This window comes from Arachis hypogaea, chromosome 4 (genome assembly GCF_003086295.3).
Source record: "Arachis hypogaea cultivar Tifrunner chromosome 4, arahy.Tifrunner.gnm2.J5K5, whole genome shotgun sequence".
Lineage (NCBI taxonomy): Eukaryota > Viridiplantae > Streptophyta > Magnoliopsida > Fabales > Fabaceae > Arachis > Arachis hypogaea.
This window is the reverse complement of record NC_092039.1, coordinates 68,836,069-68,851,199: the sequence shown is the minus strand read 5'-3', so window position 1 is coordinate 68,851,199 and position 15,131 is coordinate 68,836,069. Positions and strand designations below refer to the sequence as shown.

At 33.7% G+C, this 15,131-nt stretch overlaps 1 non-coding gene across 1 annotated transcript; it reads left to right on the top strand.

Moving 5' to 3' along the window:
• The first annotated feature begins 14,477 nt into the window (after nt 1-14,477).
• On the top strand, nt 14,478-14,585 carry LOC112799330 (small nucleolar RNA R71). Its single transcript, XR_003200904.1, has one exon. It is a non-coding gene; the product is annotated as a small nucleolar RNA R71 (small nucleolar RNA).
• The last annotated feature ends 546 nt before the right edge of the window (nt 14,586-15,131 follow it).

Here is a 15,131-nt window from a genome sequence, read left to right as displayed (position 1 = left end):
AATTGTAGCCTAATAAGGATATTTAGAATGCACTAGAAAGCAAATCCAACTTGCTTTCAAGAAAGGAACTCATTTCAGAGGAGATCAAGCAGGATTCACAAAGCTAGAAATAACGAACAAATTTTCAGGTGATTCGATGAATTACAGAACTTACAAAAAGAGACAACTTAGTCGATAATGATTTCTTAAAGATTTTCAAGGATATTTTTGATGCATCAAACAATTCAAAAATACATCAAGGAACACATGAGTCAAGATAAAGGGTTCTAAACAAATGACGTAGTTATTTCGAGGAATTTCAAACAAACATATACAGTTAAGATCAAACAAGAACGCATACGCACAAGAAGCCAGGATTGGAAGATAATCCGCTTACTCTTCAAGAAAAGAATTACAAACAAGAACCTCAAGGCATACCAAGAAAGAACAAGTCACATAACATTTACAGAGATCGAGACACCTAACCGAATAACCTTGAGAATTAACTCCTAACGTTACCAAAACCCGCGATTCGCTATACCTATAACTCATATATCATCTATGATAACCCATTAGTGCTTCCATATACATAATTCACTAGTGTTAAGCCGGCCAAACTTAATACCAGGAATTATACAAGTGTAAGACTAATAACATTAATCAATAGACTGTCATGTGCACAAAGCTCTAATTCTCCGAACAAGACCTACTACATGATAGATGCTCAGAGTATGTAGTTGAAACATAATCGGTCCATTTCTCAGGCTCTATAAGAAAGAATGCTCTGATGCCATAATGTAACATCCTAACTATCAAAATGTCATGCTTCTGGTTGCACCACTCTAATAGCTTGGGTATTACGACAACTCTTAAAATATTTAATACTAAAATTATGAGCCTGTTTGAACTTAACACTTCTTTTACAAAACATACATCCATACTTTCAATACAAATTATAATACTTACAAAGAATACATATATATACATATTATTCATTTTACAAACATTACATAATCAAGATCCTATCCCTCTTAAACAAACTTGTAAAGATAAAGGCATGGGAAAAAGTAACTAATACAATACAAAACATCTTTTAAATAGAAGAGGAATATATAAGTTCTTCCGAACATCGTCGTCTATAACCTAAAAAAGAGAAGACCTGTAGGGGAGTGAGAACATTGTCCTCGCTGGTTCTCACTATGGGGTTAGAGAGTTACTATAATAGGATACGTGAAAATAAAACCGTTACAGTGGTTAATAATTGCCTTATGTTTCCTTTCAAAACCAAAAACTTACATTCAAATATCTGAAATCCTTTTTAAAAGAGAAAACTGTCAACTCTTAAAAAATATCAAAACCTTTTTAAAAGCTTCTCCTAGACAACATGAATGACCAAGCTGTTCCAAGCATAGGTTCATTAAGTCTATGCTGAACCAGTTTAGTTTTTCATACTTCCCTAAACCAAAAACACAAACCAAACACAGTCTTTGGCCCATCTCATAATCAACCATGGCCTTAGGACCAAACAATCCAAACAACAGCCAATCCACTGCAATCCAACCAATTTTTTGGTCACAAACACAGGTAAGAAGATTCAAACACAATCAAGTAGTTACATCAAGTAGAACAATTAACAGTTAAACACAATTAATCACATAGGCAAACCAAGTACAATATGCACACCTAAATAATGTCACATAGATGCATATGATGAATGCCTGTCCTAGTGGCTGATGAGTCTCATTTGTCGGTTATAAAGCCAACCCGACAAGTCCTGGTAGCTAACCATTGGACTGTCCCTCTGTCGTGCATCCCCAACTCGAGTTATTCACAAACATAATCATAATCACACAACACCCACACTGGTGTTTATCCACGGAGGCGAGCTCATCCGAAACTTTTACAGTGTCCAGCCACACTTATGACATAGGGTCAGCAGAGTATCAAGTCTTAACCTGGAGCACGTGGTGGCTAGCCACTGTTTTCACCCATAAAAACTTGTATATTAGATATTTGGAAGTGCATCAAATCCCATTATCAATAAATAATCATGTACATGTACATACGCAGCCATAACTCAATATTTATCATAGCCATCTGGCTCATAACATAATCTATAACCAGCCATAATTTATTATCTAATACAGCCATTCGGCTCATGACATACACAGCACTTCCTTCACAATCCATCTCAAGTTAAATCATCTTTCATGCCATAAAATACTTTTCTCAAATCACTTTTCTTTGAAAATAACAATCAAGTTCATCTTTGTCTTAATTTTGAAATGCTCATTTCTCAAATAGTTTCAAGCTCATAAGCCACTTTTACTCAAAGTAGGTTCCCTTTTCAAAACAAAGCCACCCTCGGCATCATCTATGCAAAACTTCCAAAACTATGGCAAATTAAAAATGTCTTCTGAAATATTCAAAATTGTCCATCCTAAAATAAGATTTTGTAACAACAATTTCTCATCAGAGTCTCAAGAATTTAGGGGAGAATAACATAACTCAATTTCTCAAATTCGTTTAAAATATGTAAAACCTTAACTTTCTTGATTTGAATAAATAAAAATAAAAATAGAATTTAAGCCAAACCGAGTCGTGTAATATATTACTCCAACCACATTTTCAAAATCTTTTCTTTTACTTAAACTAAAACCAATTTCAACCCAATGTTAAAACTCTAAAATGTTTCCAATGGCTCAGAAATCATTTTAGTTTTTCTAAACCAGAACTTTAAAGGATACTTTAAACATTTTCCAAAACGTCGTAAAAATAAGGTTTATCAATCAAAATTTAAGTTCTTTCAAAACCACTGAAACTCCTCCAATTGAACTCCTCAAGTTAATTTCAAAGACATAAACCCTTTTCAATTTTAAAACAGCTTAAAAACACACGTTTCTTCTAAATGTCTTGCACCCAAAGGTAAAATACTTTTCTTAATAAATAAAGCTGAATCATAGTTCTCTTTTCAATAATTTATTTCGAAACACAATTCATCACCTTTGTAAATAGTTCAAGTAAAATAGTACAACTATTGAACTCATGACTTTCCAAATAACACTTCAAATAAAATCTCAGATTTTATAGGAATTTCGGCAGCACTCCCCTAAAACATGGACTTTGCCACCCTTTCTGAGTCCCAACCAAACCATTCCGAAATCCTTTTTTTCGGGATCAAAACCAAATTAGTTCAAAATCTAGTTGTTTCCAAAAGTGCATCATTTTCAGATTTCAAGAACACCAATTCAAACTCAAATCAATTTCTAACAAGATAAACTCGATTTCAAAGCTTTTACAAAATAACTTTAAAGAAGCATTTTAAGAATAGTCCATTTCACAAAACCAAACAATAACCCAGCCAAACAAGCATTCGTATTCATCCAAGACAACCAATAATACATTAGACTTATATAATCACTCAAAGATACATTTTCTCATATCAATATCCATATATAATAATTCCAATTCATAAAGTGTAGTTTTCTGAAAAGGCCCCTACCTCGACACGTTGAAACCACAATCTAAATGCGTCCACTGAACATTTTCTCTCAACCTGAAATCACCGACAGCTTCAACCACAGCTTTGCTCACTTCTGTAGCAGTAGGAACATCCCTTACTCACAACATACGGCCCCGATAAATTAATCCTAAAAACATTAACGTCGTGAAAACCTTAATAATACATAACTGAATACTAATGCGATGGTTTTTCAAAACATAACTACTTACTAAAATCACAAAACGACGCAGTCGCAACTCCAAATCGACTCGGCAGTAGCTCCGACCATAACCTCAAGCGAGAGCGGTGAGCAAAAACTCCGGTGATGGCAATGGCAGAGTTTTCCGGTGACGGAGACGTGGTGGCGCGATTGGTTTCTCCTCCGGCAGCGGCTGTAACAAAAACAGCTTATTCTCCCTCCGTTTGCGATCCCAACAGCAGCTTCTGACGGTGACTGGAACGTACATGAGCGGCGGCGTTGACGGGACATGGCAGCGAGGAGCACAACGGTGGTGTGCAGACCGGCAACAACTGCCCACGGGCGGCGCAATCTCCTCCTCCTTCGAGGCCTTCTCTCTTGCCTCGGATCTGATCCGCAATGGAGGTGGCTCCACAGACAGCAGCGGCGGCCTCCTCTCATCCCTGCGACGACGGTGTGACAGCCCTGAGCAACGCAGCCGTGGTGAGCTGGCCGTCACCCTCTCTCTTGCGCTGTCTCTCTTTCTCTCTTTCTTTTTCGGATCTCCTATCTCTTTGTCAGTAGTGACGGCGACGGTGGCAGTGATGCCCAACACGTCGCCTTCCCTTCTCCTCCTTTACCCTCCTTCCGCGGTACTCCTTTCCCTCTATCCCTTACTTTCTGTCTTTCTTTCTTTTTGATAGTTGCTGCTGTTGTGTGGGCTTGCGGGGTGGCTAGGGTTTGGTGAGAGTGTGTGTGGGTGTTGGGTTAGGTTTAGGGTTAGCGGTAGTTTATGTAATTTTTAATAAAATTAGGGGGATAATATAGTAATTGGAAACAAATTTCGATTCAACAAAATTATCTTTAAAAAAAAGATTATTTAATCATAAATTACAAATTAATTTTAAAAAATACTCTAACTCAATAACTAGAGATAATATAATTAATTTTCTTCATTAACAAGACCTAAAGTATTTATTTATAAAAATATTATCATATAAAAATCTTATTATTTTACAACTACTAATTTTATAATTTAAATATAGGAAACAATTCGATAATTGTAAAATTATATTAAATTATAATTTAAATAGCCAAACATCATTATTTTTTTGAATTTCCAAGACTTTAAATTGTAAATAGGAAGATAATTCAAAATTATAGAGTTTGGATAAAAACCTTAATTTATTTCAAATCCAATTAATCAAAACTTCCTGTAATTATCTTCAATAAAATGGTTTATGACCTTAAAACTATAAACAAATATAAATAATTTAAAATTAGTTCATAATAACTTTTCAAAAGTTTCGGATCTTACAAGTTCAACAACAAAAACGTAAAGGGTCCGGGTCTATCATTATCTGGTGAATAGAAAATAAATTTTTTCTTTTTTCTTTTTTTAAATTATAAAATTTAATTTTTTATATAAAATAGAAAAATAAATAAAATATAGCAATACATAGTAAACAATGCATTTGTAAATTTATTATTTTTTTCTTTTAAATCTAAAATATAAATTTTGATTCTAACAATAGAATAGTAAAAAATTATAACAAAATCCAATAGAAAAAAAATTAAAAATTCTTAAAATTAATTTATTCTTAATTTGTGAACAAGTCCGACAACAAAAAAAGTCAACGGTTCGGAGGTAGCATTATCCGGTGAATAAAAAATAAAAAATATTTTTAGAAAAATTTAAATTTTTAAAAAATTAAAATTTTCAATTTTGGTTTTATAAATTATAAAATTTATTTATTTTATTTAAAGTAAAAAAATAAAATAAAATTCAGTAGTATCTAGTAAACAACAAATTTGTAAATTTATTATTTTTTTATTTTAAATCTAAATAAAATAAATTTTTATTCTGATAGTAGAAAAAGAAAAAATTCTAACAATATTAAAAAAAGGAAAAAATTTTTAATTTTTAATTTTTAAAATTACTTTATTCTTATTTTGTGAACAAGTCCAACAACAAAAAAGTCAAACGTCCGGGTGTACCATTATTCGGTGAATAAAAAAATAAAAAATATTTTTAGAAAAATTTAAAATTATAAAAAAATTAACTTTTTTATTTTTTATTTTTAAAATTTTTAAATTTAAAATTTTTTTAAGTAGAAAAATAAAATAAAATCCAGCAATATCTAGTAAACAACGAATTTGTAAATTTATTATTTTTAAATTTTTAATCTAAAAAGATAAATTTATTCTAACAGTAGAAAAATAAAAAATTTCAATAATATCCAATAAACAAAAAATTAAAAAAATTAAATTTTTAAAATTAATTTATTCTTAATTTGTGAATAAGTCGAGTAACAAAAAAGTCAACAGTCCGGGTGTAGCATTATCCGACGAAGAAAAAATAAAAAATTCTTTTAGAAAAATTTAAAAATTTAAAAATTAAATTTTTTATTTTTTATTATGTAGATTGTAAAATTTAATTTTTTATATAAAATAGAAAAATAAAATAAAATCAAGCAATATCTAGTAAACAATAGATTTGTAAATTTATTATTTTTTAAATTTAATCTAAAATAAATTATTCTAACAGTAAAAAAATAAAAAATTCTAACAATATCCAATAAAGAAAAAATTAAAAATTTTTAATTTTTAAAATTAATTTATTCTTAGTTTGTGAACAAGTCGAACAACAAAAAAGTCAAGGGTCCGGGTGTATCATTATTCGGTGAATAAAAAAATAAAAATATATTTTCAAAAAAAATTAAAATTTTTAAAAATAAAATAAAATCTAGCAATATCTAATAAACAACAAATTTGTAAATTTATTTTTTTATTTTAATCTAGGAATATTCAATAAATAAAAAATTTTAAATTTTAATTTTTTCAAATTAATTTATTCTTCATTTGTGAACAAGTTGAGCAACAAAAAAGTCAAAGTTACCAGTGTAGCATTATACGGTGAATAAAAAATAAAAAATATTTTTAGAAAGATTTAAAATTAAAAAAATAATTATTTATTTTTTATTTTTTAATTATAAAATTTAATTTTTTTATTTAAAGTAGAAAAATAAAATAAAATCCAGTAATGTCTAGTAGACAACAAATTTGTAAATTTGTTATTTTTTTATTTTTTATCTAAAAAAATAATTTTTTATTCTTACAGCAGAAAAATAAAGAATTCCAATAATATCCAATAAAAAATTAAAATATTTTAAATTTTTAAAATTAATTTATTCATAATTTTTTAACAGGTCCAGCAACAAAAAATTTAACGGTTCGGGTGTACCATTATCCGCTGAATAAAAAATAAAAAAAATAATTTTAGAAAAATTTAAAATTTTTTAAAAAATAAAAGTTTTTATTTTTTTTAAATTATAAAATTTAATTTTTCATATAAAATAGAAAAATAAAATAAAATCTAGCAACATCAAGTAAACAATAAATTTGTAAATTTTATTATTTTTTATATTTAATCTAAAAAATTTTTATTTTAACAGTAGAAAAATAAAAAATTCTAACAATATCCAATAAAAAAATTAAAATTTTTAATTTTTAAAATTAATTTATTCTTAATTTGTGAACAAGTCTAACAACAAAAAAGTCAAGGGTCCAGCTGTATCAAATAAAAATATTTTTGATTTTTAAATTATAAAATATTTTTCGGTGAATAAAAAAATAAAAATATTTTTGATTTTTAAATTATAAAATTTAATTTTTTATTTAAAGTAGAAAAATAAAATAAAATTCAGCAATATATAGTAAACAACAAATTTTTAAATTTATTATTTTTATTTTTAATCTAAATAAAATAAATTCTTATTCTAACAGTAGACATCTATGACTCAAGGTCACCTAATTATCCAATTCCAAGCCAAGAGTATGAAAAACTATACAAAAACTATAAGAGACATTTTATCAAACACCTAGCATGCATAAAAGGGAAAACAAGGTAAATTACAATAAAAATAAATTCTATCCTACCAATTGCCTAAGAATGATAATAAAAACTCAAACAAGCATCAAAGAAATATAAAAACATCAAAATTCCATTAATGAAACCAAAATTGACAAGTGTTCATAAACTAAAAGTGGCAAAATTGAGAAAATAACAAAAAAAATTAAGAAGATCAAGACAAGAAAGTATGAAAACATAAATGAAACTACACTAAAACAATAATCAAAGACTAAAATTAAAGAGAAATTAAGTCAAAAACCCTAAATTCTAGAGAGAAGAGGGAGCTTCTCTCTCTAGAAAAACTAGCCTAAAACATATAAAAACCTAAATCTATTCGCTCCCCCTTTCATCCTTCTTTAATTTGGCTTGAAATAGATTCAGAAATGAGTTAGATTGGGCTTGGAAAGCCCTAAAATTGCTCCTAGCGTATTGCAATTAATGAGCTCACGTGACAGGTGTCACGCGTACGCATGGGTTACGCGTACGGGTGACCTGACAAAATCCTCCTTCACGCGTACGCGTGGGGCACATGTACGCGTGGCCTTCAGTTCCACCAACTCCTTATTTCTTCATGAATTCTTCATCTTTCATGCTTTTTTTTCTTAACTTCTTTGATCCAATCTTTTGCCTTGGAAACCTGAAATCACTCAACAAATACATCAATGCATTGAATGGGATTAAAGTGAATGAAATTTAACAGTTATAAGGCCTAAAAAGCATGTTTTTTTTTACTTTCAAGCACAATTTAGAAAGCAATCATAAAACTATGCTATTTCAATGAATAAACACAAGAAAAGTCAATAAAATTCACCCAATTAGAGCAAATAAATACCATAAAATGTGGATTCATCACATCCCTATACTTAAACAATAGCATGTCCTCATGCTATGCCAAAGAAAGACAAGAAGGGAAATCTACAATTATTCAATGTAACTATCTATATGCATGTAACTATTCTACCTTATACTATCTAACTATCTATATGTATTTACTTAGTCCAAGTAAATCAATTTCCAAGAAAGTATATATACACAATCAAGGGCTAAAGCAATCATAACCAAATCACATTTACAATTGAATTGAGTCATGTAGAAGAATTTATCAAACTTGCAATATAAACAATGATCATAGGTTGGTGGACGAAATTGTGATTGCCCTCTTTGTATTTGCATGAGATTTATTTAATGGCTCTTTGACATATGTGATCACAACTACGTTCAACTTAACCAGCAAGTGTACTGGGTCATCCAAGTAATACCTTACGTGAGTAAGGGTCGATCCCACAGAGATTGTTGGTATGAAGTAAGCTATGGTCACCTTGTAAATCTCAGTTAGGCAGATTAAATGATTATGGATTTCGAAAATTAATAATAAAAAGAAAATAAAATAGGATAGAAATACTTATGTAAATTAATGGTGGGGATTTCAGATAGGCGTGTGGAGATGCTAGAATCCTCTCGAATCTCTGTTTTCCTATTGCTTTCATCCAATTCTTCTTACTCCTTTCCATGGCAAGCTATATGTAGGGCATCACCGTCATCAATGGCTACTTTTCATTCTCTCGGGAAAATGGTCCTATGCGCTGTCACTGCATGGCTAATCGTCTGGAGGCATCACCCTTGACAATGGCTACATCCCATCCTCTCAGTGAAAATGGTCCAAATGCTCTGTCACAGCACGGCTAATCATCTGTCGGTTCTCAATCAGGTTGGAATAGAATCCATTGATTCTTTTGCGTCTGTCACTAACGCCCAGCCTTCAGGAGTTTGAAGCTCGTCACAGTCATTCAATTCCGGAATCCTACTCAGAATACCACAGACAAGGTTAGACTTTCCGGATTCCCATGAATGCCGCCATCTATCTAGCTTATACCACGAAGATTCTGTTGGGGAATATAAGAGATATGCGCCCGGCCTAAAGTAGAACGGAAGTGGTTGTCAGTCACACGCATTCATAGGTGAGAATGATGATGAGTGTCACGGATCATCACATTCATCAAGTTGAAGTGCAACGTATATCTTAGAATAAGAATAAAAGAGAATTGAGTGCAGGGAGGTCAGATTCCAACAGCATCAGCAGTCCTTTTGCCAGCCTCTTTCAGAATTTTGCTCAAGTCCCTCAATTTCAGCCAGAAATTACCTGAAATCACAGAAAAACATACAAACTCATAGTAAAGTCCAGAAATGTGAATTTAACATAAAAACTAATGAAAACATCCCTAAAAGTAGCTTGAACTTACTAAAAACTACCTAAAAACAATGCCAAAAAGCGTATAAATTATCCGCTCATCACAACACCAAACTTAAATTGTTACTTGTCCCCAAGCAACTGAAAATCAAATAGGATAAAAAGAAGAGAATATACTATAAATTCCAGAATATCAGTGAATATTAATTATAATTAGATGAGCGGGACTTGTAGCTTTTTGCTTCTGAACAGTTTTGGCATCTCACTTTTTCCCTTGAAGTTTAGAATGATTGGCTTCTCTAGGAACTTAGAATTTCGGATAGTGTTATTGATTCTCCTAGTTAAGTATGTTGATTCTTGAACACAGCTACTTATGAGTCTTGGCCGTGGCCCTAAGCACTTTGTTTTCCAGTATTACCACCGGATACATAAATGCCACAGACACATGACTGGGTGAACCTTTTCAGATTGTGACTCAGCTTTGCTAGAGTCCCCAGTTAGAGGTGTCCAGAGCTCTTAAGCACACTCTTTTTGCTTTGGATCACGACTTTAACCACTCAGTCTCAAGCTTTTCACTTGGACCTTCATGACACAAGCACATGGTTAGGGACAGCTTGATTAGCCGCTTAGGCCTGGATTTTATTTCCTTGGGCCCTCCTATCCATTGATGCTGAAAGCCTTGGATCCTTTTTTTTACCCTTGCCTTTTGGTTTTAAGGGCTATTGGCTTTTTCTGCTTGCTTTTTCTTTTTCTATTATTTTTTCGCAAGCTTTTTGCTTTTTCAATGCTTTTTCTTGCTTCAAGAATCAGCTTCATGATTTTTCAGATCATCAATAACATTTTTCTTTGTTCATCATTCTTTCAAGAGCCAACAATTTTAACATTCATAAACAACAAGATAAAAAATATGCACTGTTCAAGCATTCATTCAGAAAACAAAAAGTATTGTCACCACATCAATATAATTAAACTAAATTCAAGGATAAATTCGAAATTCATGTACTTCTTATTCTTTTGAATTAAAACATTTTTCATTTAAGAGAGGTGAAGGATTAATGGAATTTATTCATAGCTTTAAGACATAGTTACTAACTACTAATGATCATGAAGTAGAGACACAAAATATAGATAAACACAACATAAAAACCGAAAAGCAGAAAGAAATAAGAACAAGGAATGAATCCACCTTAGTGGCGTCTTCTTCTTGAAGGACCAACAATGTCCTTAAGCTCTTCTATGTCCCTTCCTTGCCTTTGTTGCTCCTCCCTCATTGCTCTTTGATCTTCTCTTATTTCATGGAGAATGATGGAGTGCTCATGATGTTCCACCCTTAATTGTTCCACATTGTGGCTTAAATCTTCTAAGGAAGTGTTGAGTTGTTCTCAATAGTTGTTAGGAGGAAAGTGCATCCCTTGAGGCATCTCAGGGATTTCTTGATGATGAGCTTTGGTGCACGAAATTGTGATCACTACAACTTCGCACAACTAACCAGCAAGTGTACTGGGTCGTCCAAGTAATAAACCTTACGCGAGTAAGGGTCGATCCCACAGAGATTGTTGGTATGAAGCAAGCTATGGTCACCTTGTAAATCTTAGTCAGGCAGACTCAAATGGGTATGGTGATAAACGCATAAAACATAAAGAATAAGATAGAGATACTTATGTAATTCATTGGTGGGAATTTCAGATAAGCGCATGAAGATGCTGGTCCCTTCCGTCTCTCTGCTTTCCTACTGTCTTCATCCAATCCTTCTTACTCCTTTCCATGGCAAGCTCAAGCAAGGGTTTCACCGTTGTCAATGGCTACCTCCCATCCTCTCAGTGGAAATGTTCAACGCACCCTGTCACGGCACGGCTATCCATCTGTCGGTTCTCGATCAGGCCGGAATAGAATCCAGTGATTCTTTTGTGTCTGTCACTAACGCCCCGCCCTCAGGAGTTTGAAGCACGTCACAGTCATTCAATCATTGAATCCTACTCAGAATACCACAGACAAGGTTAGACCTTCCGGATTCTCTTGAATGCCGCCATCAGTTCTAGCCTATACCACGAAGACTCTGATCTCACGGAATGGCTGGCTCGTTTGTCAGGCGAGCACTTGGTTGTCAGGCGATCAACCATGCATCGTGTATCAGGAATCCAAGAGATATTCACCCAATCGAAGGTAGAACGGAGGTGGTTGTCAATCACACGTTCATAGGTGAGAATGATGATGAGTGTCACGGATCATCACATTCATCAAGTTGAAGAACAAGTGATATCTTAGAACAAGAACAAGCGGAATTGAATAGAAAAACAATAGTAATTGCATTAATACTCGAGGTACAGCAGAGCTCCACACCTTAATCTATGGTGTGTAGAAACTCCACCGTTGAAAATACATAAGAACAAGAGTGATCATTGGCTTCGGTCCCAGAGAGGGAACCAGAAGAACCAAGATCTGATCTAAGAACTAGATGTCAAAAGATGAAAATACAATAGTAAAAGGTCCTATATATAGAAAACTAGTAGCCTAAGGTTTACAGAGATGAGTAAATGACATAAAAATCCACTTCCGGGCCCACTTGGTGTGTGCTTGGGCTGAGCAATGAAGCATTTTCGTGTAGAGACTCCTCTTGGAGTTAAACGCCAGCTTTTATGCCAGTTTGGGCGTTTAACTCCCATTCTTGTGCCAGTTCCGGCGTTTAACGCTGGGAATTCTGAGGGTGACTTTGAACGCCGATTTGGGCCATCAAATCTTAGGCAAAGTATAGACTATCATATATTTCTGGAAAGCCCAGAACGTCTACTTTCCAACACCGTTGAAAGCGCGCCAATTGGGCTTCTGTAGCTCCAGAAAATCCACTTCGAGTGCAGGGAGGTCAGAATCCAACAGCATCTGCAGTCCTTTTCAGTCTCTGAATCAGATTTTTGCTCAGGTCCCTCAATTTCAGCCAGAAAATACCTGAAATCACAGAAAAACACACAAACTCATAGTAAAGTCCAGAAAAGTGAATTTTAACTAAAAAATAATAAAAATATACTAAAAACTAACTAGATCATACTAAAAACATACTAAAAACAATGCCAAAAAGCGTACAAATTATCCGCTCATCACAACACCAAACTTAAATTGTTGCTTGTCCTCAAGCAACTGAAAATCAAATAAGATAAAAAGAAGAGAATATGCAATGAATTCCAAAAACATCTATGAAGATCAGTATTAATTAGATGAGCGGGGCTTTTAGCTTTTTGCCTCTGAACAGTTTTGGCATCTCACTCTATCCTTTGAAATTCAGAATGGTTGACTTCTTTAGGAACTCAGAATCCAGATAGTGTTGTTGATTCTCCTAGTTAAGTATGATGATTCTTGAACACAGCTACTTATTGAGTCTTGGCCGTGGCCCAAAGCACTCTGTCTTCCAGTATTACCACCGGATACATACATGCCACAGATACATAATTGGGTGAACCTTTTCAGATTGTGACTCAGCTTTGCTAGAGTTCCCAATTAGAGGTGTCCAGGGTTCTTAAGCACACTCTTTTTGCCTTGGATCACAACTTTATTTCTTTTATTTTTCTTTCTTTTTCTTTCTTTTTCTCTTCTCTTTTTTTTTTCGAAATTTTTCTCTCTTTTTCTTTTTTTTTATTCACTGCTTTTTCTCTCTCCTTTCCTTGGTGAGCAAAGGGGGTTCATCCTCCCAAGTCTCATTTCCAAATAACTTGTCATTTAGCTTCATGATTGCTCCAAGGTATTTAGCAACTTGCTCTTCAGTGACATACTCATCCTCTTCAGAGGAAGAATACTCATCAGAGCTCATGAATGGCAGAAGTAAGTCCAATGGAATCTCTATGGTCTCATTTTGAGCCTCAGATTCCCATGGTTCCTCTTGGGGGAACTCATTGGAGGCCAGTGGACGTCCATTGAGGTCTTCCTCAGTGGCGTTCACTGCCTCTCCTTCCTCCCAAAATTCGGCCATGTTGATGGCCTTGCACTCTCCTTTTGGATTTTCTTCTGTATTGCTTGGGAGAGTACTAGGGGGGAGTTCAGTAATTTTCTTGCTCAGCTGACCCACTTGTGCCTCCAAGTTTCTAATGGAGGACCTTGTTTCAGTCATGAAACTTTGAGTGGTTTTGATTAGATCAGAGACCATGGTTGCTAAGTCAGAGGTATTCTGCTTAGAACTCTCTGTCTGTTGCTGAGAAGATGATGGAAAAGACTTGCTATTGCTAAACCTGTTTCTTCCACCATTATTATTGTTGAAACCTTGTTGAGGTCTCTGTTGATCCTTCCATGAGAGATTTGGATGATTTCTCCATGAAGGATTATAGGTGTTCCCATAGGGTTCTCCCATGTAATTCACCTCTTCCATTGAAGGGTTCTCAGGATCATAAGCTTCTTCCTCAGATGAAGCCTCCTTAGTACTGCTTGGTGCATTTTGCATTCCAGACAGACTTTGAGAAATCATATTGACTTGTTGAGTCAATATTTTATTCTGAGCCAATATGGCATTCAGAGTGTCAATCTCAAGAACTCCTTTCTTTTGACTAGTCCCATTGTTCACAGGATTCCTTTCAGAAGTGTACATGAATTGGTTATTTGCAACCATTTCAATCAGCTCTTGAGCTTCTGTAGGCGTCTTCTTCAGATGAAGAGATCCTCCAGCAGAGCGGTCCAAAGACATCTTGGACAGTTCAGAGAGACCATCATAGAAAATACCTATGATGCTCCATTCAGAAAGCATATCAGAAGGACACTTTCTGATTAATTGTTTGTATCTTTCCCAAGCTTCATAGAGGGATTCTCCTTCCTTCTGTCTGAAGGTTTGGACTTCCACTCTAAGCTTACTCAATTTTTGAGGTGGAAAGAACTTTGCCAAGAAGGCATTGACTAGCTTTTCCCAAGAGTCCAGGCTTTCTTTAGGTTGTGAGTCCAACCATGTCCTAGCTCTGTCTCTTACAGCAAAGGGGAATAGCATAAGTCTGTAGACCTCAGGGTCAACCCCATTAGTCTTGACAGTGTCACAGATTTGCAAGAATTCAGCTAAAAACTGATGAGGATCTTCCAACGGAAGTCCATGGAACTTGCAATTCTGTTGCATTAGAGAAACTAATTGAGGCTTAAGCTCAAAGTTGTTTGCTCCAATGGCAGGGATAGAGATGCTTCTCCCATAAAAGTCGGGAGTAGGTGCAGTAAAGTCACACAGCACCTTCCTTGCATTGTTGGCATTGTTGTTGTTTTCGGCTACCATTTGTTCTTCTTCTTTGAAGATTTCTGTTAGGTCCTCTACAGAGAGTTGTGCTTTGGCTTCTCTTAGCTTTCTCTTCAAGGTCCTTTCAGGTTCAGGATCAGCCTCAACAAGAATGCTTTTGTCTTTGCTCCTGCTCATAAA